The sequence below is a fragment of the Anguilla anguilla genome, chromosome 19 (assembly GCF_013347855.1).
Source record: "Anguilla anguilla isolate fAngAng1 chromosome 19, fAngAng1.pri, whole genome shotgun sequence".
NCBI classification, from domain to species: Eukaryota; Metazoa; Chordata; class Actinopteri; order Anguilliformes; family Anguillidae; genus Anguilla; species Anguilla anguilla.
Window position 1 is genome coordinate 11,379,751 of NC_049219.1, and position 23,913 is coordinate 11,403,663.

Below are 23,913 nucleotides of genomic sequence, written 5' to 3' on the forward strand. Positions count from 1 at the left end.
AAACAGGCCACACAGTATTTTTCGGATACACAAATTGTTTAAAAAGTCTGCTTCTCAAAATATGTATGGAATAAACAGCAATCATTTCCCCCCATAAAGGACCCGGAAATGACTCCTCCATGGTCTGAGTCATGGTCACACAGCTACTGAAACATGGGATGAGGGCTTTGTCTAGGCCAAGACATCTCTCAGTGACTAACGGTAAAGGTAAGCTGTTTAAAGCCGTGTAGAGATTCCCAAATGTTTATATAAAAATCTCCTGCTGACACCTTGATAATTTGAGAGGGTTCTTTGGTCCCCGTCATTTAAAAGTTGTCGTTTCCATGGAGATAGAGCGTTCCAGTGTCAGTAAGACCGCGGATGACAGCGGCCGGTCGGGCTGGGTCGGGTCTTGCTGCCCAGCACAGTCTCCCAGCGGAACCTTCCATCAGTGCGAGAACAGAAAACGCTGCCTCATCCGCATCAACCCGGTCTCTCTCTCTGCAGCTCTCTACAATCTCTCCTCAGTGGCCCTGTTGTTCTGCGTCTCCGGTGTGACAGGAACGCGCTGCATAAACAGTGATATCGCATTAGTTATTGCGCTCACATCTGGCGTGAGCTAATGCCCATCAGCGGCTCTGCGCAGACATCTGCGCACCATCAATCTTTATCTCGCCCAGCGCCGTTTACGATCGGAGGTGTCACGCCGCGCTTCCAAACAAACGCTTTCCAGAAGGGACTTTGATTAAAAAAGAGAGAAAAGCTTATTTTGAGCCCGTGTGTGTGTGTGTGTGTGTGGGGGGGGTGGGGGGTGGGGGGGGGGGTAGTAGATTATTTTGGGCGATACGGGGTGTGATTGGCGGAATCACACCCTGTATCGCTGCGCTCTGAGGAGACGGCGGGGGGCTGATGTCACCTGACCTGCGTTATCTCCCGCCGGTGTGGGGGGGGAGGGAGTTACAGAGCGGCGGACGGCCGGCGGTAAATCCCGCCACTGGACAAAGCTCGTTACGGGGGGATGTTTAAGGAGGTGTTTATCAGAGTGGTTTTTACTGCAGTCTGCACCTCCTCCCCCCCTTCCCCCCGTCCCAAAATCCAGATGGTCACGCGTCCGAATCTCGATGCATGTGCAGGCTCTTTGAAGAGGGTTTGACAGGGTTTAAAACACATCCATGTCCCCCTTCCATGTAGATATTTTACAACCGCAGAGGACTGGTTCAGAAGAGCGGGTAACATTTAACGGAGGAAGGTCCGATGACATCATTCTGCACTGTGAGGTCATGTTGTTTCCATGGCACTAAGGGTGTTCAGTGCTTGTGTGAAGGCCTGGGGAGGGGCTCTGGTTCAGCTGAGTGAAAACACTGCGAAAAGCCCGGGGCCTCTTGTTCCACACTCCGCCCTTGAGCCCTGACCTATGACCTCCACGCACAAACCCCCCTGACCTCCCTCTGGACGGCTAGCTCGGCGACGGTCAGGGGCGAGCAGCAGCAACAGCAACCAGGGACCAATCCTCCCCCGCTCTGGGGTCAAAGTTATGCCGACCTTTGACCCTCCCTCTGCTGGGGTGATGAGTTACCACAGCCTGGGTCCGCCTGGGGGCCTGGCTGAGCATCATCAATACGACAGATATAAATCACCTGGCAGAACCGCTGGGTGCATACTTTCACACTCTCTGTGGCTTTTTATGTCCAGCAAATTATGCATTGGTAGTGCACGTGTGTGTGTGTGTGTGTGTGAGAGTACCGGTTTAATAATAATCAATGCATTGATCATGCATACTGCTACTCTGCCCCAGTGTGCATATGAATGAGAAAGTGAAGATGGAGGGGATGCAAATCCTCTCCCCACAGAGTCCCAGCCCTGCCACGCACACACGCACACACACGCACGCACGCGCACACACACACACACCTGCCCTACATCACACAGATCACAGCGCAGGCTTCTCTGTACTTCACCGAGCATCACACACCAGCACCAAGCAGCGGTTCAAACGCAAGGTTCTAAAACATGCATTCACACGCATGAATTTCAAAGGGTCTCCTGCGGACCTCTGTGCCACCTGCACAAAGCAACCTGACCCTTTTGATTCAAGACAGCCTGTAGAAACATTTATTAGGGGCTCTGCTGTATGCGTGCAAGCAAATCAGACGTGTTTGCTGCGCGGCCATTTTAAAGAGGGATGCAAAAATTAGCAGGTGACAACAACACCTGTGGCAGAAGACGGGAGGGCATCTCAGCACCATGCTCTCCTTGTCCATTGCAAAATTGACTTTCTTTTTTTTTGGTTTTTGCAGTGCATCACTATAATGCTTGGAAGAAAATGTGCTGGGAATCAGCGTAGTATAACAGTGGCCGCAGTTTGGTACAAGGTCAGTGTTGTAGTAGCACAGTGGGCGTGTAACTCAAGAGGTTGCAGGCTCAATTCCCATCTGGGGCAGTGGCTGCTGTACCCCTCCAGCGAGCGTGGATGCGGGAAGTAAAGGAGAGCAAAGTGAGCAGGCTGAATGTAAGCAGGGAGTGGGGAAGCACCGCGGGGCCTTAGAAGCGTTTCGGGACGGCAGTTTAACAGCGGCGGCTGCGTTCCAGTTCTGGAGACGGAGAGCCGCGCTGAATGGTGGCTTCTCTCCGCAAAGCCGAGGAACACGCAGAGGACAGCGCCGGATTAAAACGGAAAAAATAGAGAAAAGAAAAAGGGAGGCGGACCCCCGGCCACCACTGAAATGTTCACTGCATTCCTGCACTGAAAAGAACCAAGAAAAAGGCTGGATTTTGTGTCGCTGAAAAAGGATTTTAATTAAGGGTTGGCACGGAGATTTAGACTGAGGTTCAGAAACGCAAGGAAAAAGTTTTTGTTCCTCCCTTATTGGGTTCACTATTTACTTCTTTGTGAGAGATGGCAGCCTCTTCTTTGCAGCAGCAGCGCAGGGCGTATGGCAGGGACGGTTGCCGGGGGCGACAGAGGACCAGCAGGAAACGCAGTCTCATGGCCGTTCCTGCTGACTCATCACCTTGCAGCACCTGTCACCACCTGGAGCATTTTCAGTCAGTCAGTGCGTGAGAGTGTGTGTGTGTGTGTGTGTGTGTGTGTGTGCGCCTGCGCTTTTGTGTGTGTGTGTGATTGCCCAAAGCCCCGGCTCTCAGAGTTGCAGAGCAAGGTGACCTGGACTGCAGCTGAGCTGACAGGTGGGCGGAGTCACCCTGCTCTCCCCGCCTCCCTCCCTGCTACACTATTGCTCAGCACATTCCGCCCTTTGAGCCCACGCAGCACAGACCCCATCTGCAACACTGCGGCAGGGCCCCGCCCCAAACCCCCCCGGAACACCTTGGCCCTCTGTGATGTCACAATACTAAATTCTGAATTAAAATATATCAGACCAAAAACAGAAATGCAATGACTTTGAATAATACATTGGAACACATGGACATGAAACTCCAGCTGTATTTAATATATCAATGTGCTCTTATGTTTGCTGAATGGCAGCCTGCTGGTTGTACTCAAATATATCCCACTGAGACCACAGAGGCAATAATAGGTATGCTTTCAATAAATTTCTATATATTATTCAACACATTTCTCCGTGTACATGACAACATATTGTACATTTCAAGTTACGGGTCCTTATTTCACAAATAAATCAGTGTCATGCCTGGGCACCATGGTGTGGCACGTGGAGATGAAAATTGAAAATAATGTCAGAGCAGTCTTCCATTTTTCACGAGAAAATACAAATCAAGAACACCAAAATGTTGGCTCTCCATTTAAAGCAAAAAGGATATTTTCAGTGTGTTGTCTGAGGGAAATTCTGCCTCCGAGTTTCATCACTCAGCCTGAGAAAAGCCTCCTGTGAATTAGACGCCCACAAGGACGGGCAGCTCCTGCCCTAGTTAATTCATCCTTTTCTCTCTTTTCCTTTTTGTGTTGCTTTTGTCCCCCCTGCAGCGCTGAGCGGATTCTCACACTTGCTCTGCGTGTTTAAACCCGGCAGTTTTAATACTGCGTGGCATGGGGCACGGAATCGACCGTCCGGTTCAGCCGACCCTGTTAAAGCGCGGACGCGCGTGGGCTCTCCTCCGACGCCCGGCCCGCCAGACGCCGCTTATTCTCACCGCGCTGAGCTGCCAGATGTTGGGACAAACCTGGGGACCGAAGCCCCTCGCTCCCTTCCTCCCTCTGACCAATCACGCGCCACACCCTGCAGGGGTTGGCTGGCACACGGCACGGGCAGGACTGGATTTACAAGGCGTGCGGCACGTCCATTACACTTCATTGCGCTACATTACATCCACTTTGTGCTGTTACCCAGAGCCACTTGCAATATGAGAACACGTGTACTTCCACCTGAGCTTAGTGAACAGTAATGATAACAGACCTGGCTAATACCTGCCACCGAGCCAGATGCAGTACACCTGTGAAACAGCACAAGAGCACACGTAGTTAACTGTGCTAACCTAGCATGCTGTAAATACACGCGGCGGCACAAGAAACAGCCCTCAAAAATCCACACAACGGGAGCCCAGTGCTTAGCGGGGAGAGTGTGACCGAACGGCCCGGCGCTTTAATGCTTTCTTATTGGCCGATGGCCGTGGGGCGTGAGGCTGAAATGGCTTTGATCGCTCTGCGCTCCGGTTTAAAAGCGTCCCGTCTGCGTTGGACAAGCCGAGCCGATGTGACAGTGTAAAAGAGAAGATCGCTCCCTTTCCCCGATTGGGCCGGGCAGACATTAGCGCTGTAACTCTTCCCGCGTGTCGGGGGTGATTAGCTCTGCCCCGGGGTAAACAGGGGCTTAGATAAATAGACTGCACTTTACAGGAGTGGCACTTCCCCTGTTAAGCGCTGCAGCGTGAATCCGATGGAAGGGAAGGGGGCGCGCGCGCAGGGGGACCCGAGCGCCGCGGTAAGCAGTGGTCACCGAGCCGTCCCGAGCCCCGGTCCCGCGGAAACCCAGCGCGGCCAATTACACGCTTGGGGAAGCGGCGCGTTTACACGCAGAGGGAGAGAATCCCCCTCTACTGCGCCAAGCAGAGCGAGAGCTAGGCTGGATTAACCCTGTAAGGCGTGAGGTCACAAACGCGTGATCAGAATGTCCTTAACTGCAACATTCTGGTGCTGATGTCACAATCGCTGCCGGTGATGGAAAGCAGCGGAGTTCTGGAACACTGGCTTAGGAGTATAAAGAAAACATTCCAAAAAAAAAACCTGCTCTTCAAAGGGATTTAAAGGACCTGCTTCCCGAGTGTTGGTCTACTTACAGCGTGTGACAGAGGAGGGCTTTTGGGAACCAACTGTGCCGCTTCTCATCCAAACCGTAACTGGTACGCTTTTGATGTTGAAGGATCTACCCTCTTAAGGACAAGTTAGGCCACATTATGCACACCACGATGATTAAATGCCCCACATTCACATCCCACGACTTTCAATCAGTCAGATAAACTTTCTGCTTCCATATCTGTAAGATGCTCTATAGGAAATGGATCCTTTAGCTTACTTTTAAAAACCGATTAAGTTTCAGACCAACGCGTTAAATCAGTACGAAGCCCTGAAATTGAGGACCCCTGGTCATTGAAACTAAGCCAGCAAGACAAACCTGCATTTGTGCTAGGCTAAAAAAAGGTTGGCAAGAATGCACGCTTTCAACGACCTCCACTGAATTCCCAGGTGAGCTCTCACACTCACGAGCAAAGAGCGTAACCTGAGCTCCCGTAAACACGTGCCGCCACAGCTGATGATGTAGCGATGCAGACTCCGCACTAATTGCCGGGGATCTGGGCACCGCCAGGCCCAATAAATAATGCAAAGCGTGATTAATTTCCCATGATTCAGCGGGGCTTGGCCCCCTGGCCCCATTACGCCGAGCCCACGCGGGACGGGCCGCATTATTGCTGTATTTCTTTACCTGTAACAAGACCAAGGAATCGTGGGTAATTTGCAGGCTGTGATCAGCACTTCCCACCTTCCAGTCCCGGGACGGTACGCTCGTGTTTGGGGTCAATGGGGCTCCCCACAGAGTCCAAGAGAGGTGCTTTTCTGCTGTTGTCCATTTCGGCCGCTAAATCTCACTAAAGCAGCGGAGACGGAGATGGAGACGGAAGCATCTAGAAACGGGGCGGGGCTTAAGACCAGACAGGCCGGGAACAAAGAGCGCAGGACGCAGCGCGCCGCGTGATCTGAATGCGGATCCCGTCGCCCTCGTGGGAATCTGACGGGAAAGGAACGCTAATCGCATTCGCAAGGACGAGGGGCGGGGTTAATCCGGCACCGTGGCGATGCTGAGTCATGCTGAGGTGGCGCAATACCGCCGCAACCTCACGCCACCCCCCCCCCCCAAACCCCCTGAGGACTGAGGAAGGGCGCAGGGCTGGCACTCAGGGTTTGGGGGCATAAAAACAATCAAATGCATCTTGTTACAAGATGCAAACACAGGAATGAGGTTTATGACGGCGTACTTTGCGATGCACATGTTGTGTTAAACTGTGGTTGTCAAGGAAGCTCTATACATGAAGGTTACAACTGTGGTTAAACTGAGAGTGTGATTCCCTATTCATAAAGTGTTAAACTGAGTGTGTGATTCCCTATTCATAAAGTGTTAAACTGTGGTCAAGACCCTGTTATGGAGGGCACATCCCTCAGGCCACTGGACTGGAGTTGCTGGTGCAAACTTGCTTCATTGGCTGTCCCATCATGTATCACAAGGCTGGCCATTCCCGCTGGATCAGCTGTGGCACCAGAGTGGGAGATCTCTCTGCGACCCGCGGCTCTCGAACCCCTCCCTCTCACCACCAAGCCATCGCTGCCCCACTGTCCCTGAGGGGAAATCAGGCACGACCGGGTGAAAGGTGACATCATCATAACAAACTCAGCCGCTTGTGTTTAACGCCAAGGAAGTGCACTAATGTATAAGGAAGGTGCTGTATTAGCGACGGGGGGGGAAGAGAACCCAATAAACGCAGACACCGCCAGCGTCTGCGGCCTCTTTCTCTCTCATATACCGCTTTCCGCTTTAGCCTGACCGGCTGTCACTTCCCATCAGCCTCAGCGAACACCGCTGCAGTCTCCAGCGCCGCATTTCAAATCAGAAAAAAAACAAACACAGCAAAAAAAACAAAAAAAACAAAAACAAACACAACAAATCGGTCGCTCGGTGACTAACGTTCAGTCGGAACGACGCACGGCGCTGTCCGCGCGTAAGGGCGTGGTCGGTGTTAACAGCCGTCTAACAAGTCCCTGAGAACGGCGGAAATTCTCATGAAATTCCATTTCAGCATCTCAACTGCTGCCGTTATCGCTGCTGTGGCCGGCGTGGAACGTCTGCTAGAACCTGGCGTTCTAATGGCGCTGTAAAACGGCGCGGACCCGCCAACGCACTGTCCGCAAAGTGCAGTGAACGCACTGTCCGCAAAGTGCAGTAAACGCACTGTCCGCAAAGTGCAGTAAACGCACTGTCGTGGGCTCCACGGCTGCGTTGCGGCTGTTCACAGAGTACACGCTCTTCTTGGAGAGAGGACAGATAGGAATGCTGTTTACATCAGAGATTCCTCCATTTGGTTTCTATCATGCGTTTGGGGGGGAGCTTTAGCTGAGTGAACTGCAGCTGCAGAGGAACGATGGTCCTTTAATTCTGCTCTCCAGCATTTCCCACAGAGCACCTTCATTCAGCTGGACAGCAGATTCACTCTCGCTGGAGATGCCTACACACACACACACACACGCACACACACACACGCACACACACACACACACACACACACACACTTTCACACGGCCCAGTCCAACACAAACAGACCAATTACAGCTGGCCTGGCACCTTTCAGGGATCCAGCCCAGTTAACAGCGGGAGACGTGGGGGGGGCGGGGGGGGGGGCCTTTGGGGACGAAGGGAGGAAAATCCACAGGGCATCCGCCCACTTTTCACTATCCAGATTACCCAGACTCCCCTGGGATAACGGTCCAGCCTGAAACCCAGCCTGAGACTAGAAAACATTTACATACGCGAGCGCTCAAATGAAGAAATGAGCTCGGTGGCAGGGGTACATGTACAGTTAGTACACTGTGGAAAATACGCACCTTCGCTCAGTAACAGAATGCCTAACAGTATAACTGGGATGTTCAGGTCTGAGCTCACAGGCTCTTGAATGGCATATCTCAACATATTCAATTTGCAAAACAGGCCTTCAACTGCACAAAACCTTCTATTTATAATATCTTTATTTCTTGTTCATTTAATGGTCCTTCTAAGGCCTGTGTTTCACTGTTATTTAGTTTACTGTCTTTTAAAACAAGTTTTACGTATTTATAGACACTATTCTAATTGTGCTTCTTGTTACAGGCATTCGTGGAAGGCACTTTACCGCAATACAAACAAAACGTAGCCCATGAATAATAAAATAATCCTTCTAAGTTGGTCACAGTGTCCTTGTGGAGCGTTTATTTGCATTCAGTGACAGTTTAATTTATACAGCGCCTCACGCTTTTTCGAAGGAGCCGCACAGGACGGGACGGCGTTTAGGGAGGTTGAGGCGCTCGAGGCCCCCCTCCCCTGTGCTCGCTCGTTTATTCCTGCGGAGTTTCGCATTCTGTTTAGAATTATCGATCCGCCGGCCAGCGCAGCAGCAGAGAAGGAAATTAATGGCGCCCGTAACCCGGGGGGCGGACCCAGTGCCCCCCCCCCCCCCCCCCCCGCGGGCTGACCGGACGGCTGATTAACATGCGATATTATGCGCAGAGGGGGGGGGGGAGGGGGGGTGGGGTGTGATTGACATCCGGTGTAATCTCATTAAACGTGAGGCCTGGCTTGCAGAGAGCAGCCGCTCTTCCCCAAGGGCAGGGAGGTGGGCAAACAGACGGGGGGGTGTGGGGGGGAGGGGATTTGGGGGTAGGGGGGGTAGGGGGGGCAGGGGGAGACGCGGAGCAGAGCGCGGGCCGGTTAACGAACGAGGCCGCGACGAAGAGGACGGGTTCGGACAGGAAGCCCGAGGAAGAGCGGCGGTGTAAATATTTGCCGGCCGTGCTTAAGATGATGATGATGGACCTCTTCCTGAGATATTAGAGGAATGCAAGCTGAATTATCAGAGCGAGCGGCGAATAGCAGCCCACTAGAGCAGGGCGGGGCGGGCCCTTCTCTTCTGGAGCCTCATTGGTGAAAAAGCCGAGGAGAGTTTAAAAAAAGTTTTCTTTTTTTTCTCACCCGATGTTTGTTTAACGCTGCAAATATGCGCCCAGAACTGGAGGGGAAAAAAAGGGATGTGTTTCTGTACTAATATTTGCCTTAAGGCTTAATATCCGCTAAAGGGGACGAAAACAAACTGCGAAATCTTGGACGATGTGCAAAAAAAAAAAAAAAAAAAAGTTCAACCCTTCCAGTAGGGGACGGCCCACTAGAAAATGCTGGCTGTTGACCACTTTTTTTCACAAGGCAGTGATAGTGAATCAGCCTGTGCCGCAGGTGTGTGGGGTAAATATAGTTTGGGTGTGGTGGGCTGGTGCTGCTGGGTGGCTCCTCCTGCAAAGGCCTCGTTCTAACGCATGAATGGGCCCCATGGTCGGAAACTCTACAAAACGTCTGCTAATCTCAGCATCCTCTACAGACTAAGCACTGGAGTCTGAGTCTGGCCACACTGGGCCTGGACTAGAAACATAGACTTCCACGGCAATCAGCCTATGAAAAATGAATTCAATTGATTAGTTTATGTACAGCAATCGTACAGCATGACATGCTCAACATTATACTGTTGTTTTTGGGCAATTGGACGACCGCTGTGAAAAGAAAAACACTGACAGTGTTCACTCACACGGAAAATTAGCATCACTTTAGTTCTGAAATAATGGTGCAGTTTGTCACGCAATTCCAAACCGCCACGCTTCAGAAACGGCGAAAATTAATACCGCAGTATTTTTCCTTTTGTATTATGGATCATTCCGGAAGGACATACTCTTACAACAAAACAAAAAAAAAACCCCCAGAAAAAACAGCAGCAATAATTTAGCAATTTTCACAAACAGGCAAATAAATAAATAAATAAATATAAAGACGTAAAAACCACAAGTGCATTTTCTCCCCACTGAGAAGATGATGATGTTTCTCAAATATCCTGACAAGGAAACATGAATGTGTTGAGTGTTGCTTCCTTTATCTCACATTAGCATTAAAAAGACAGCTTTGCAGTCGCTTTTCTCCGTACATCACCCTCAAGACAGCAGCAGCTTCATCATATGCGCAATTCCGCCAACTTATCACAATACCAGTAAACATGCAACAAACGCACAAGCTCTTTCCATCTCTTTCCCCTGATAGTGAGAGAGGGTGGCAGGATAGTATAACGGGTATGGAACTGGTCCTGTAACCTAAAGGTCACAGGTTCGATACCCTTGAGTAGGGTACCTAACCTGCACTGCTTCAGTACAAGGTACTGCTTCAGTATATATCCAGCTGCAAGGTGTGAAACTCAATGCTTCCTGTTTAATTTGGGATAAATGATGACCCCCCGTATGGTTCTCTGGGGGACTACGCGCAGACCTCTGGTCTGTGGCGGGACGGTTCCGATGGTGGGGCGGCCCGTACCCAGGGGGGGGCGGATAAAGACGTCTCATCCGCCAAACGTTTAATGCCTTGTGCTAGCTAAGCCCTTAATAATTCATGAGCAGCGGGGCCGGCTGAATCATTAAAGGTCAAACAAGCGAAATGTAGCACAGCTCAGCTTGGACCACATCCAGCTGCGTGAGACACTTTAAATAACCGGCAGAGACATTTCCGTTATTTGCGCTCACTGTGAATCTTCACCTCCCTGGTGTACAGTACGTATGTAAATATGTACGTATGCGTTTTCTGCCTGCCTCCGTGTGTGTGTGCGTGTGCGAATGTGCGTTTGTTTGTGGGTGTGTGTGTGTGTGTGTGTGTGCGCGCGCACGCACATCCAGAGTACATACTAATTACTGTGAGACACTGGGGCACTGGAGTGGCTTGGATGGTAAAGGTGTTCTCCACCATGTCTAGACCCCTTTATTAGCTGACAGGAATCCCCAGCACTGAACATGGGAAACCATTAACGCCGTACCTGCTCCACGTCACGTCCAATAAAGCCCATTACGACAAGAGCCGACGCTAATGAGGCCGTGCTGAGGACGGCGCCGCAGTTACCGCGGTTACAGCGGCGGCCGCCGCCCGTCCCCCTCATGCGCACGGACACGTTTAAAATGAGCCCCCGGCTCAGAGGGGTTCATGCTGACTGAGGCACACGGGCCTTATCCAGGAGTTAAATGTCACTCTGCTGCTGATTAAGTTCCGGAGGCCCTTATTAGTTTAGTACTGACACGCCTCGCACGGCTAACCCTCCTGAACCGGGACTCATTTGTGGACCCCCCCCTCTCCCCCCCCTTCCCGTTCCCCCGGTAACGGTGTAGCTTCGGCGCACATACGGCACGGCTCAGGAATGTTTCGGCGAGCCGACACCCCTGGCCAGTAAAAACACCTCGAGCTGCTGACGGCCCCGCGCCTCGCACCCCCGCCCAAACTGACCCCCGAAATGACGCCTTTGCCGGTTCACGTGTGTTTGTGAGGCTGACTAGACCAACAGGGGGGGGCCCCGGCGTGGCGTGGGAGGGGGAGGCGGAGAGGCGCTGCCAATCATAGCACTGGCCCCCAGTGTGCCAGCCTCAAAGGCCCCTGGAGATCCCCGGCTCTGCCGCTGAGGGCCGGTGCTGAGCAGACAGCTTCCCCCGGCCTCTCAGCCCAGCACAGCGCTCAGCGGTGTGGCCCGTGCTACAGCGCTCTCTGTTGGCCAGAGATATTATGCAGGCGGGCCACTCGGGTTTAACACGCTGCGCTTGCGTCGCCCTCCTCTCTGTGTCAAAGCGGACTCAAAATTTGCTGATAAGGATCTATATGCAAACAGCTGCAAATTATGTAACTTCACGCCAACAAAAAATCACATACACACACACATATACACACACACACACAAAACACACGCTCACATACATCACACACACAAACACAGACACACAAACATCTCAAATGCGCACACACGCACACACACAGAGAGATTTCTGTCTTTCACAAGAGCTACAGGTACGTGAACAAGCCATCCTGTCAGACACACATTTGCTAAGGCCATGCATTTAAGCCTCCCTCCCCATCTCAGATATCAGACACACAACATTATAATACAACCAAAAACTACTATACATTCATATGCACAAGTAGAAGAACGAAGACTTAATGGAAATACGTACATAATGGGAATATGATTTAGCCCTTAGGTTATTAAATGGTTTTCACTAATGCACTTGTGCTACCATCAGTGTACTGCACAACTGAAGGAACAGCCTGTGCAGGAGCTCTTCAGTACACCTGCATGCACCGTATCTGAGAGAAACGTATTATCATAACGTATATATTCAGAATTTGAAAACAGCTTGAAAGGACCAGGGGGGGTGGCTGAGACTGCCGTCTTACATGCAGTCTGCTCTGATCCACTATTAAACTGGAGTCATGTACTGGAAATCCAAAACCTGTCTCCCTGCTCCAACCGGGGAAAAAAAACAACAAAACAAAAACAAAAAAAACATCCATCGTTACACCTCAGGAGTTAAAACACTCCCCAAATCACGGCTACACACTGTAACCATAACAACCACCACCCACCCACACGCCCCGAGCAACAGGAGCAGATTTGTAGCAGCTATGCGCACACAGGCTTGCAGTAAACCAGCCACTGAAAATGCACTGCGTTCTCTTTCATGGCAATGGGGTCGGCTTCAACACTTGTTCAGGGGGTCAAGGTCAAGAGTAAATTTAATGGCTGAATGGCATTGTCAGGCGGGTGGGTCTAATTAATTTGCGTGATTGTTCGAGGTAGTGCTGGAAGAGCCCAGGACATTAAACGGGACATGAATCTGCTGCATTGTTAATGGCAGTTGAAGCCGGTGGTGGTGGGCCTTGATAAGGTTATCGGTGCGTTCGCAGACTGGTTGCACACGAGGCCCCGTCCATGTCAGATAAGAGAGACTGAGCTGCCGTGACGCAACCCTACCTGCCCTGGGGGTCACGCAGGAGGAATGGCGCTGGGGCACTCCCTTACCAGGGGCAACTGGCAGGTAAGGTACTGTTACAAATTACACACGCACGCACGCACGCACGCACGCACGCACGCACGCACGCACGCACGCACGCACGCACGCACGCACGCACGCACGCACGCACGCACGCACGCACGCACGCACGCACGCACGCACGCACACACACACACACACACACACACACACACACACACACACACAAACAGTCATGAGTGCACGGGCACACACACACACAAACAAACATACACATGGACCCACACATACACAAACAAACATATGCACAAACAAATACACACACACACACACACACACAACTTCAGTCACTGTTACAATACAGTAGCTAATGGGGATCTAAATAAACAAACAGACTGTGCTTTTAGTGAACAGAACTGCGTGTATGAAGGCACGTCACAGTGAACCCTAACATCGCAGTGCTCATGATGTCACAGGCAGACTGTGGGAAAGCCACTGTGGGAAACGGCTGCGTTACATAATATCCATTAATCTGCCATCCCTTTAATTCAACTCACATTCCGATGGGCCTCTCTAGACACGTTTAAAATACATTATTGATATTCCGGAATTCTGGCCAAATGCACGTCAGCCTGTTCTTAACGCACTTGTACCTGCCACCCCCATTGATGTCTGGATAGGGTGATGAACTGGGTGCAATGCACCCCCTCAGGTAAACGTGCAGCCTTTTAGGCACAGGGCCTCTTGCCATGGTTGGCACCGTGGCGCAGTCTGGTTGCTTCACCACCGCGTGTGAGAGAGGCAGCGCTTCGGCAGGGCGAGCCGCGGCACCTCCAGCCCAAACACCTCTCCGGCAGCCCGTGAAGCGCGTGACCCCGAACCGAACCCCGGCTGCGCCCGCATGCGCCCGCCATCGACGCCAACCGCCTAACGCAGGGCGCTCCCTCCCCTCCAGCAGCACGCGGCCCTGATTCATACCGCTGCTGCAGTACTTTCATGAGCTGCAGAAGCCGCCATTTACGGCTCTTCACTAAATATTTTCTATTTCTGTGTATTGTTTTTTTTTTTTTTTTAGAAAACCCCATATTTCCCCTTTCATTGCAATCCCCAGTTTGTAAAACCGCTGGCGATCGCTGGAATGATTCTGAAGCCGCGCGTGTTCCCTCGAAGCAAACTGTCGCGCTAGCGTTAGCGTTCGCGCCACCAAAGGCGGCACGCGTCAGAGCGGCTGGAGTCTTGCTAATATTTATCCAGGCGGCTCTAAAAACCCTCCCGCTCGGCCCTCTGCTCGGGGCGAGCGTACGTCCCCTGCTTCAGCATTCCGGCGGAAGAGAGAGGAAATTGAATTACCCGTCCCCGCGGCGACGTGTCAAACGGATGTACATCACGGTCCGCTGCGCTTCGAAATTGGGGGAAACGGCGAGAGACGGCGTGCGCCGTGACGAAGAGCGAGCGCGAAGTCAGAGAGATCCGTTACAGCCGCGCGTTAGCCTTTCCGCTCAGAGACGCTGTTCACGGGCCATTTTTCTGTTTAAAAAATAAATAAATAAATAAAAAACTACCATCGCCGCGTTCGATTGCGGTCTCCATGTGCGAGCCACTGATACCGCTCGCGCCGTGATTAAAAAGAAGGGTCTTCCGCTCATTAGCATGCACGCGAAGGCGTATCTGGGGAAGAACAGGCGATCCAATTTCACAGCTGTCTCCGGCCGGCACGTACATTCCGAATAGCCATTAGTGCACTTCGGCGTGAAGGCGGCGAGCGTATGCGCGCACGCGTACGCTACACGGAGTAATTAAGAACACGCGACGCGCCAGGAAAGGCAGCGCAACAAAAGGAAAACCGTGTTGTTTTAGGCCCGACGTGTTCAATACAAGACACAAATCTAATTGCTACATTTATACAGAGAGAGTCGAGCACGCGTGCATGACTAGCAGAGAAGGCTTTGAATCCTTGGAACATTTTGTGCCTATATTTAGAGTATTTTTCATTTAAAATTAGCTGCCTAAAATATCTTCATTTCAAACAGATAGTTCAAACAGTGTCCATGGACTGACTGTAAAAGTCTTTTCATTTCTCTGGAGAAAATGGGTGCCAAACATTCAGAGCAGCACGTTCTGAATCTTCTTAATTTTCTCTCTCTTGAACCAAATGTGATTCTCTTTGGTAACTCTCTATATATACTTCTATGGTAATTTTCAGTGGCTTGCCAATCCGAGAGTGAGGCTGCGTTATAAGAACGTGTAGCAGCTGATGGAAGGGCTTGTTCAGGCTTAAGCATGGTGCTGTTAGACCTGCAGTGAACACCTGGGCCTACCACTGGATCTGGCCCTCAGATAGAAAAGCACTTGGGCTCGGGTCAACAGATCAGCTCTTTGCAGTCTTTCCAACGCTCTTTAAGTAATAAAATCGTCCTCTTCAAACTCTCCTCTGTGAAAGGCTCCCTGGAGAAGAGGCCTAGCAGAATGATGAAATCCTGGATCAACAGAACTGCTCACTACTGCAGACAAGCCCACGTATACCCTGAGTATGTTATTTTTTTTTTACACAAAAAAATGTAATACGTCCATCCATCCATTATCGATATCCGCTTGTTCCTGTCTGCTTGCACGCTGCTAACTACAGGCCAGGGTGATTAGGCTCATATAATTGGCATTGGAAGCTCGTCAGTGGAAGCCGGGGCTTGTTTTTGGCACCGCTGACAGGCTGAAGCGAGGGAGTCTGATTGGCTCGGGGGTCTCTTTATTCTTCACTCAACTGGATGCCCACAGCAGAATATGCACAGCGGGCCAAGGGTAACAGTGTAGCGCAACTGATGTGCCCTTAAGTTTAATTAGCGTTAATTTTGGGGGGGGGGGGGGGGGGGGGGGGGGGAAGAAGTGTTATTGGTTCGTTCCCCAGCTGTAAAAAGGCCAGGTGGTCACGCTAGGTAAAGCAGCTTCGCGCAGGAACAACCCGAACCCTGCAGAGACGCCCAAGCCAAAGGCGTTCCTCCTCTAACGAATCAATAAAGATGTTTTTGTCACACGCACACACGCACGGAGTTACGGCTCGGGAAACGATCGCTCCGCTTGCGAAAGGCCTGCGCGCACCTCCCCCGAAAAAAAAACAGAATCCCGTCCAAGGTACACGCTGAGGCGGCGTGATGGCACACGCTAATTACCGCTCGCGACGTGCCGGGCGGGGGGGGGGGGGGGGGGGTGGGACGCTGATGAAAGGAACGCTGCCGAGGTGTTTATCTCCCAAACCTGTTCGCCCGCGGGGCTCGGGGGGGGGGGGGGGGGTGACATGGTTGTTGATTAATGGCGCGTCTCTCAAAAAGGCGCTCGAGTGCAGGAATCGTTTCGGAAAAACCCCACAGCAAGACTACGCCACCTTTCAAAACACCCTTTTCTGGGAAGCAGTAATTGCAGAAAGGAATTATAACAGTCCTTATAGCACTGACTGTGTAGTGCCATGCCAATTCTATAGCACTGACTGTGATGTCACATGCCAGTCCTATAGCAGAAAGCAGGACTCCTCCACCAACCTGTGGGCCACTAAGCTTTAGAGGGGACTCTATTTCAGTGATGCAGAAAAGCCTGTCACTCTGACTGATATGGTGACTGATGCCCTCTTATACTAAATCCCAGCCTGAGCTTTGTTGCATGATAGGAGCTGCCCATCCATGACTCTGTCCTGCACGTTTATTCAAACAGGCGAGCTCGTCTCATACTGTACACCATGATATACGGCCGTCTCCATAGCACGTCAATTCTGCATCCCTAATCTCGGTTGATCTACGCGGCGGCGAGACAACAGAAACAGGCCCTTAAATCAAACGCGTGGCGAGCGCAGAGAGGCGCAGCGCTGCTGTCAGGACGCGAGCTTTACCGGCAGGTACCTGTGCGGCTTTGGCCGGGACGTTACCATGACAACCCGAAACACCAATACCTCTTCCCGACGGAGATTCGGTCGCGCTCCTCCTGACGACTGGCACTGCGCACCCAGTTTCCCCATACGGAAAAGGGGGGGGTGATAGCGTTAGCCTACATCGCGCGGCGCACGCTCCCTTTCCACGCGACGCGGCCGCCGACCTTCAGCAAAGGCACAGGAGGGGCTTTCATTTCGTATCGCTCACAAATTTCTTGTCCCCCGGATCAATTGAGCGGCGGCTCTCTTTTCGCAGTGGCCCGTAAAGCGTCCTGCCCACATTTAATCTTTACGGGCTTTTAAAGCGGGGAACGGGACGGCCTTCAGGAGCCCGAGGCCCAGCGGCCGGACTCCTGGTAAACGACAGAATGACTGTGATGCAGCACTTCGGCTGCAGACGCCACAGGAGCGACGCGTCGGGTGATTTACCGAGCTGAAAGTCTCCCGCGCGCATTCCGTGTGATGAACGCTCCCGGGGGACGGGTTGGGGGGGGGGGGGGCGCACATTCGGAACGGAGAAGGATCTGCTCAATATTCCTCCCTCATCTCACCTCCGCGGTGTGCACAAACGGCTGACTGACAAAAGACAAATTACACATCGAGTAAGTGAGGAAGTAAATGAGCGAACGCACAAGTGGGTAACTGAATGAGTAACTGAGTGAGCGAGTGAGTGAGTAATGGATTTAGCGAATTAATGAGTGAGTGAATCCCTGAGAAGACAACTGAGCTAATGAGTGAGTGTGTGATTTGAGTGATGGATTAAATGAGTGAGTGAATCACTGGGAAAGTAATAAAGTATGTGAGAGAGTTACAAATTGAGCAAATGAATGAGTGAAGGTGTGAGTAACGGATTGCGTGAATAAATGAATGAGTGAATCCCTGAGAAAGTAACTGAGTGAGCGAATGAGAGAGTGAGGGGTGATGCTGGAATTGGAATGTTGAGTAGTAAATGGCGCGTATAAAATGTTTGGCTGTGAGGGGGAGTAGAGAGAGGCGGAGCTTAGCTCTCTCTTCACCTCTCCCACTCTTCCATCTCTACCGTGCTTCTCACTGAAAGCTCTGCCTCGCAATCTTCCCACAGAGGCAATTTCCTCTGACGCCTGAAAATCACAACCCCCTGCAGAAAGCCCCGAATCTCTCCGTAACTCCGAGCGCACCTGATCACTATTCCGATATTCCTGAGGGTCGTCGCGGGAACGGCAGCATCGGGGAATAATCCCGTTACCGAGGGCATAACTGAGGCCAAGCGCAGGAAAATAAGCTTCCATCATTCTCACACGTCCCTGCGGAAAATCCAACCCCGCAGATCGCCGGCGTCTTGTGTCTGCGGTGGCCTCTGCCGTGACGCACAGCTTCTGAACTTAGCATTTAGACAGAATCAGGGGCTTCGCCGCAGGCCGTGGTACCATATTATGCCGTATAGGAAATGAGGGTAAAGCGCTCAACTGTCACAGCGCCGCCGAACTGGAAAGTCTAACTTGCTGGAGGCTTTTATGATTTAAAAAAAAAACAGGAAAAATTCAGATTACTGCTCTGATATTATTGAGTGTGTGAGGCACGTCTCATTAGGTTTTAAAATTCCAGGAGAGAAGTGCTCAGATAAGCGAATGGAGCAATAATTCAGTATTTCTAAGCTGGTTCCTGAGTTTGGCACTGCTGCAATTCAGTCCTGACTGTTAGAATGGCGAGGCTATGCTACAGGCCATCACACTGCCATTCTATCGCCGTCTGCATTATGATTAATAACAGAATGAAAGTCACTATTTCTGTGAAGTGCACCTTTGTCAGGCTATAATTACTTCTTAGTTATTAAACAGATGCCAAGAACCTTGCCAACCACCCCCCACCCCCCCAAAAAAAAAGAACCTGAAGCTGAACCCGCCCCAGTAGGGAAGCAAAGAGTCTGCCCAACACTCCACAGACCTGCCATCTATTTCACTGGTGTTTTATTAGGAGTGAGGGGAGGTCTTAAAAACTGCACATGCTGCTACAGGAACTGACATCTTCATCTCCTCAGGGATTGTGTGGTAGTGCGTGTGTGTGAGGGTGTGTGTGCATGCATGTGCAGGAGTGTGTGTGTGTGCAGATGTACGTGTATGAGTGTGTGTGTGTGTGTGTTTGTATGTGTGCATGTATGTGTATGAGTGTGTGTGTGTTTGTGTGCACTATGTTCTTGACTGTGTGCCTCCAGGACACATGAGCTCTTTGTGGAGTGAGAGGCAGCCCTGTCTGCAGCACACGCTGTGTCGCGCTGTGTGAGCCGCCGTCTCCTCCGTAACCCAGAGGGCCGCGCTGGATGTGTTTACGCCCGACGCGCTCGGCAAACCGCCGGCGTGACGTAGCGGAAACAAAGCCCCCATCAGAGAGATTTAGCACAGAGGCGCGCCATAAAGCAGCCAGGCGAGGTTATGCTTCACCCGCCACCTGCGCACGGGCACCTGCCCTCGCCTCACATTAATCTGCTCCAGAGCTGAGGCGCTCTGCGCTGCTCGAGCCTCAACTGCCACCACGCTCGAGTCACAGAAGCCAATGTGGCCACCACACAACTGCATGGTGGCCATCTACAGTATGTGTCCAAAGCTGGACCTACATAACACCCCCAAATGGAACACTGCCTTTATGACATCATAAATAACTCACTTAAGTCTCCTTAGACTTCAAGAGCTTTCTGGGGCCAAGTCTGCACAATCACCCACATACCCCGCCCCCCTCCCCCAGAATGCACACTTCTATGACATCACAAACACACTCAGGGCAGAGTGCCTCCACTATTGCCCTCATCAGAGAGGTGGGTTGGAACGCATCGATGGGTGACGAGAGCTTGATTCCCACTTGGGATCGTGTCAAAGGCCGCAATACGCGCCTTCTGCCTTCGACACGGGTCACGGCTTCCTCGCCACAATCTGCGAGACTGAGCTCCTGCTTCTGCAGTTTCAGTCCAGCGGCTTCCCCTGCCTACAGCAGACAGGCATGCTTCTGAAAGGTATACATCCACACTCATGTATTTAAAATCTAATCTCTTCTGTTTGTTTGGTCTAGTCCCGCAAAGCGAACCACGCCAAGCTGATTTCAGACCGCAGACTCATTTCTCCGGGAGGCAGTTTTGCATTTTGGAACGCGATGCATATTGGCGCGAGTGCATATCTCCGTGGCAACTGACGAAGACGGAAGCTGCGGTTGCCGGGACACCACGTCGCCTGGCGGATGCCGTGCTGGGCTGGGCTGGTGGCCGGCCGATTTGGGCTTCCCCCGTGCGCCGCTCTCCCGCTGCCCCCCAGCCGTAGCGGCTCCATCTGCTTCCATTAGCTGCAGCAGATGTCAGCGCCGGCTACGCCGGGGACGGATAAACCGCCCATTTTCACACTGATGACATCACTCTTATTGTGCCAGCTTGAAGCACCTCTCTGTCTCTCTGTCTGTCTCACATGCATGCACGCACACACACACACGCATGCACACACGCACACACAGAGACCTTCATTAATATGAAGGACAAACAGCGTGTCACGCTGCAGTTAGAGTGCGCCAACCCTCTGCTGTCCCATGTATGAGACACAAACCTCAGAGTAAAAGACGCATTAAAAACACGCATGCTGTATTAATAAAGACATGCATGCGGTATTAAGAATAACATGCATGCAGTGTTAGTAAAACACGCGTGCGATATGCGGCAATGGACTGCGGCTGCAAGTGGCTGTGGTGCTGCCCTGGGCTATCACCAGGTCCTCAAACGCGCTTCCCTAACGCAACAGCACCAGCGGCACGTCGGTTGTCATTTGCGCGTGCAAAGTAAAGGGGACACGAAGAAGGAGCAAGAGTACAAGCCATAATAAAAGATATTTGTTTTGCCAGACCAGCGCTGTGTGTACTTTTGCTTTCGGTGTAACCGCCAAAGGGGCGTGCAGCAGTGCAGTCTGCAGGGTGGAATGGCGCGTCTCCAGTTTGGGGCGGAGCTCAGGCGCGGCGCTGGGCGTTCTGACTGCGGCGCTTCGCCGTGGAAACGAGCCGCCCGCCCGCTACGCCCACGCGACAGAGACGCCGGGGAGATCGCTCGCCGGGGTCCAGCGCCGATGCCTCCCACGAGTCCCAACTGCCAGACGGCGCTCATTTGCATTTGGAATCTAAATCAGGGTGTGTGTGTGTGTGAGAGAGAGTGTGGGCGTGTTTGTGTGTGTCTTCAGAATACATTATTCAGCAGCATATTGGCTTATTAAATGTTGGTTTCTCCAGACTATGTTAGCGGCGAAGACATTACCATTAATGTTGGAGGTCATACAGTACACGACTAATGGAAAAATCAAAAATTAGTTTTTAACTGAATTAATGCTGAGAAAAAGACAGGGAGCTGCTAGGACTCCTAGCAAGCAATGGAGCAACACATTTTGAAGATTATAATAGCATCCACCACACTTCTATTACCAGCCACTACGGAGGTAAAGGAAACAGTTTGGGGAAAAAACCCATATATGCTCAGATTGATACCGGCACAGTGACAGGTTTTAGTCCCTTAGCATCTTCAAATGATCGATTCCCAAAGTCAGTCGACTCCGATTCCCTGAACCCGTCAGCATTCTCCTCGCGTTTGATTGACACATCAGAGCAGCCAATCCTCTTCCTCGCTCGACGAGCCGAACTGTAGGCCGTGCTTGGGCTTCTCCTCATTTGAATAACAGGCCGCCCCCCTTAAACGCCCCCGAGAAGCCACTGAAGTGTCGAAAGGGCGCCCCTACGAAAGCAGACCTTTGTGCCACTGATGTTCCGTCAACAGTTTTTACAACGTGTCTGCGCTGGTAGACCACCGCTGGGGCTCCACTGCCCTACATACATACATTACATACCGTGTTGAGGAAGAGCAAGCGCTCCCACGACACTACACTGTGTGCGTGTGTGTGTGTGTGTGTGTGAAATCAATCTCAGTCATGTTCGTACCTCCTACTCGGACAAGTGACACCGTTCGTTTTGAATGCCAGAGCACGGTCGGCCAATGGGACGTCGGCTCGTTCGTACTGCTGACACGGCGTTTGTCACGGTCGCCTCTTTTTTTTCCTTTTCCCGGCGAGAATCTTTTTGCTAAAGGACCGGCGAGAGGGAGAGAGGTCAAACCGCGCTGCGTTTCCGCGCAAGCGTCAGAGAGACGGAGAGAGAAACACGTGGAGGCTTTCGCTCCCGCTAACTCTTCAACAGCGGCACCAGCCACGCAGCCTACAAGGTCAGGAGAAGCAGCCCCGCAAGAGCTGTGAGGACTCCGGTGGAGCAGGACGATCCCCCTGCTTCTTAAGAGCTAATACGCCAGGGCGGGAATCGGCGCTCCCTCTGCACATCCCCGTTCGCCCGGCACTTTCCCCTGAACCGGATAACACCGGAATGGCTCCACCGCTCCGCACAGGGAGCGCTGTGTCCAGCCCTGCGTGCGTGGATCACCAATGACGAAAACCAGCGATCCCAAACTCCGGTCAAGAAGGTTATCGGTGCTTTTCAGCGTGTACGGTAGCTGCTTAAACGCACGTCACTGATTGGCTAAAGAGACCACTCGCCTAGTTTCCGAGGCCTGAATTAGCTGCTGATTGAAAGGAAACCATGGAAACCTGCAGCCGATGCAGAGTTTGAAACCCCTGCTGTAGACCCCCAGGTATGAGTACTGGAGATTATGACGCACGAGGAGGACTTTTACACGCACAGAAGAGTCAATAATGCTCTTTCATCTGCACTATAACCTAGAGCACCCCACGCACTCCGCTCAAGAGAGATGATCATGGGAACTGTGTAGGAGAGATACACGCCATAGGTCATAAGGTTTATTACAACTTAGTAGAATTAGCATAACCGTGCTATACTACTGGGGTCATACTAGCTGATTAGCACCAGACGTAAGTGATTATAATTATAAAGCAAGGCCATATAATTCTGAGGCTTATCTGGTTGGTGCTCCCTCCAAATGTGGACACCCTAAGCAGGTTAAAATGATCCGAGATGAATTTACTTTGTCTCTCTTCCAGTCAACAACTCAGTGTACTGAGTTCTGTCATATGCGTCAAGACAGAGCGATGCTTACAACTAGCCTGACTCGCTCATTTTTTTTCTTTCTCTCAATTTGAAGCATGGCTGCCCGCTGTTAACAGGGCGCTTTCTGGGTGAAGCGCAGAACGGAGAAAGTCTGTCACACCGGCTCCAGCTGGCTCAGCGTTATCAGAGACGGGGAAAGGGGGTCTTCGGCGCCCCCGTCTCCACAGTCGGATTTCAGGACAAAGAGCCCCCGCTCTCTCTACAGCGCCCGCAGGAGGAGGAGCCCCCGAATTCCGCGCGCGTTTCCACAGGCTCCCGACATCCGTTTGCACTTACAGAACACTTAATTAAATATTTTAATCAAAGGTGTTATTAAAGATTATCACCTGAGGGGGAGAAAAAAAAAAAAAAAAATGAGCTTTGCACTTCGTTGCTTGGACGGGTTCCCGGAGGGGGGCGGGGGGGCGGGGGGGGGGGTTAATGCTGCGTTTTTTTCTGCCTCCTTAAAATAAACGGCGGAGTCAATTACAGGCAGCGGATCGCGGCGGCGGCGGCGGGTGGATTTGGCGCGCACGGCGCGGCGCGGCGGATCAGGTGCTCTCCGCGCGAGAGAGACCGGGCGGACGGCCTTTTCGGGAAAAAGCCAATTACTGGGTTTTCGGATGAACTGCCGGAGGGGAGGAGGAGGAGCGCGTGGCGAGGCCGAGCGTGACCGCGCTGCTCGAGCGGCGGCTGATGGAAGCGCTCGGGAGCCGCGGCCGCTGACGGGAGGGGAGCGGAGACGCAGCTGCGCTGACGGCACCCTGGCCCCCGGACCGCGGCGCACACCTGTGTCCCGCCGGGAGGGGGGGTCACCGAGGTCAAATTCGCCAATCTAGCTGGATCAGAGCGGGCCCCTCGCATGAGAAGGCTCCATCAGCTTCAGCATGGGCTGTGGGTCCCTCAGCCACCACAGCTCTGCACACAGCTG

General features: G+C 52.1%; 1 protein-coding gene across 2 annotated transcripts in view; it reads right to left on the minus strand.

The window, feature by feature from the left end:
* Nucleotides 1–23,913, minus strand: part of frmd4a (FERM domain containing 4A) — a 140,233-nt gene that overhangs the window by 86,922 nt on the left and 29,398 nt on the right. The window lies entirely within an intron of this gene.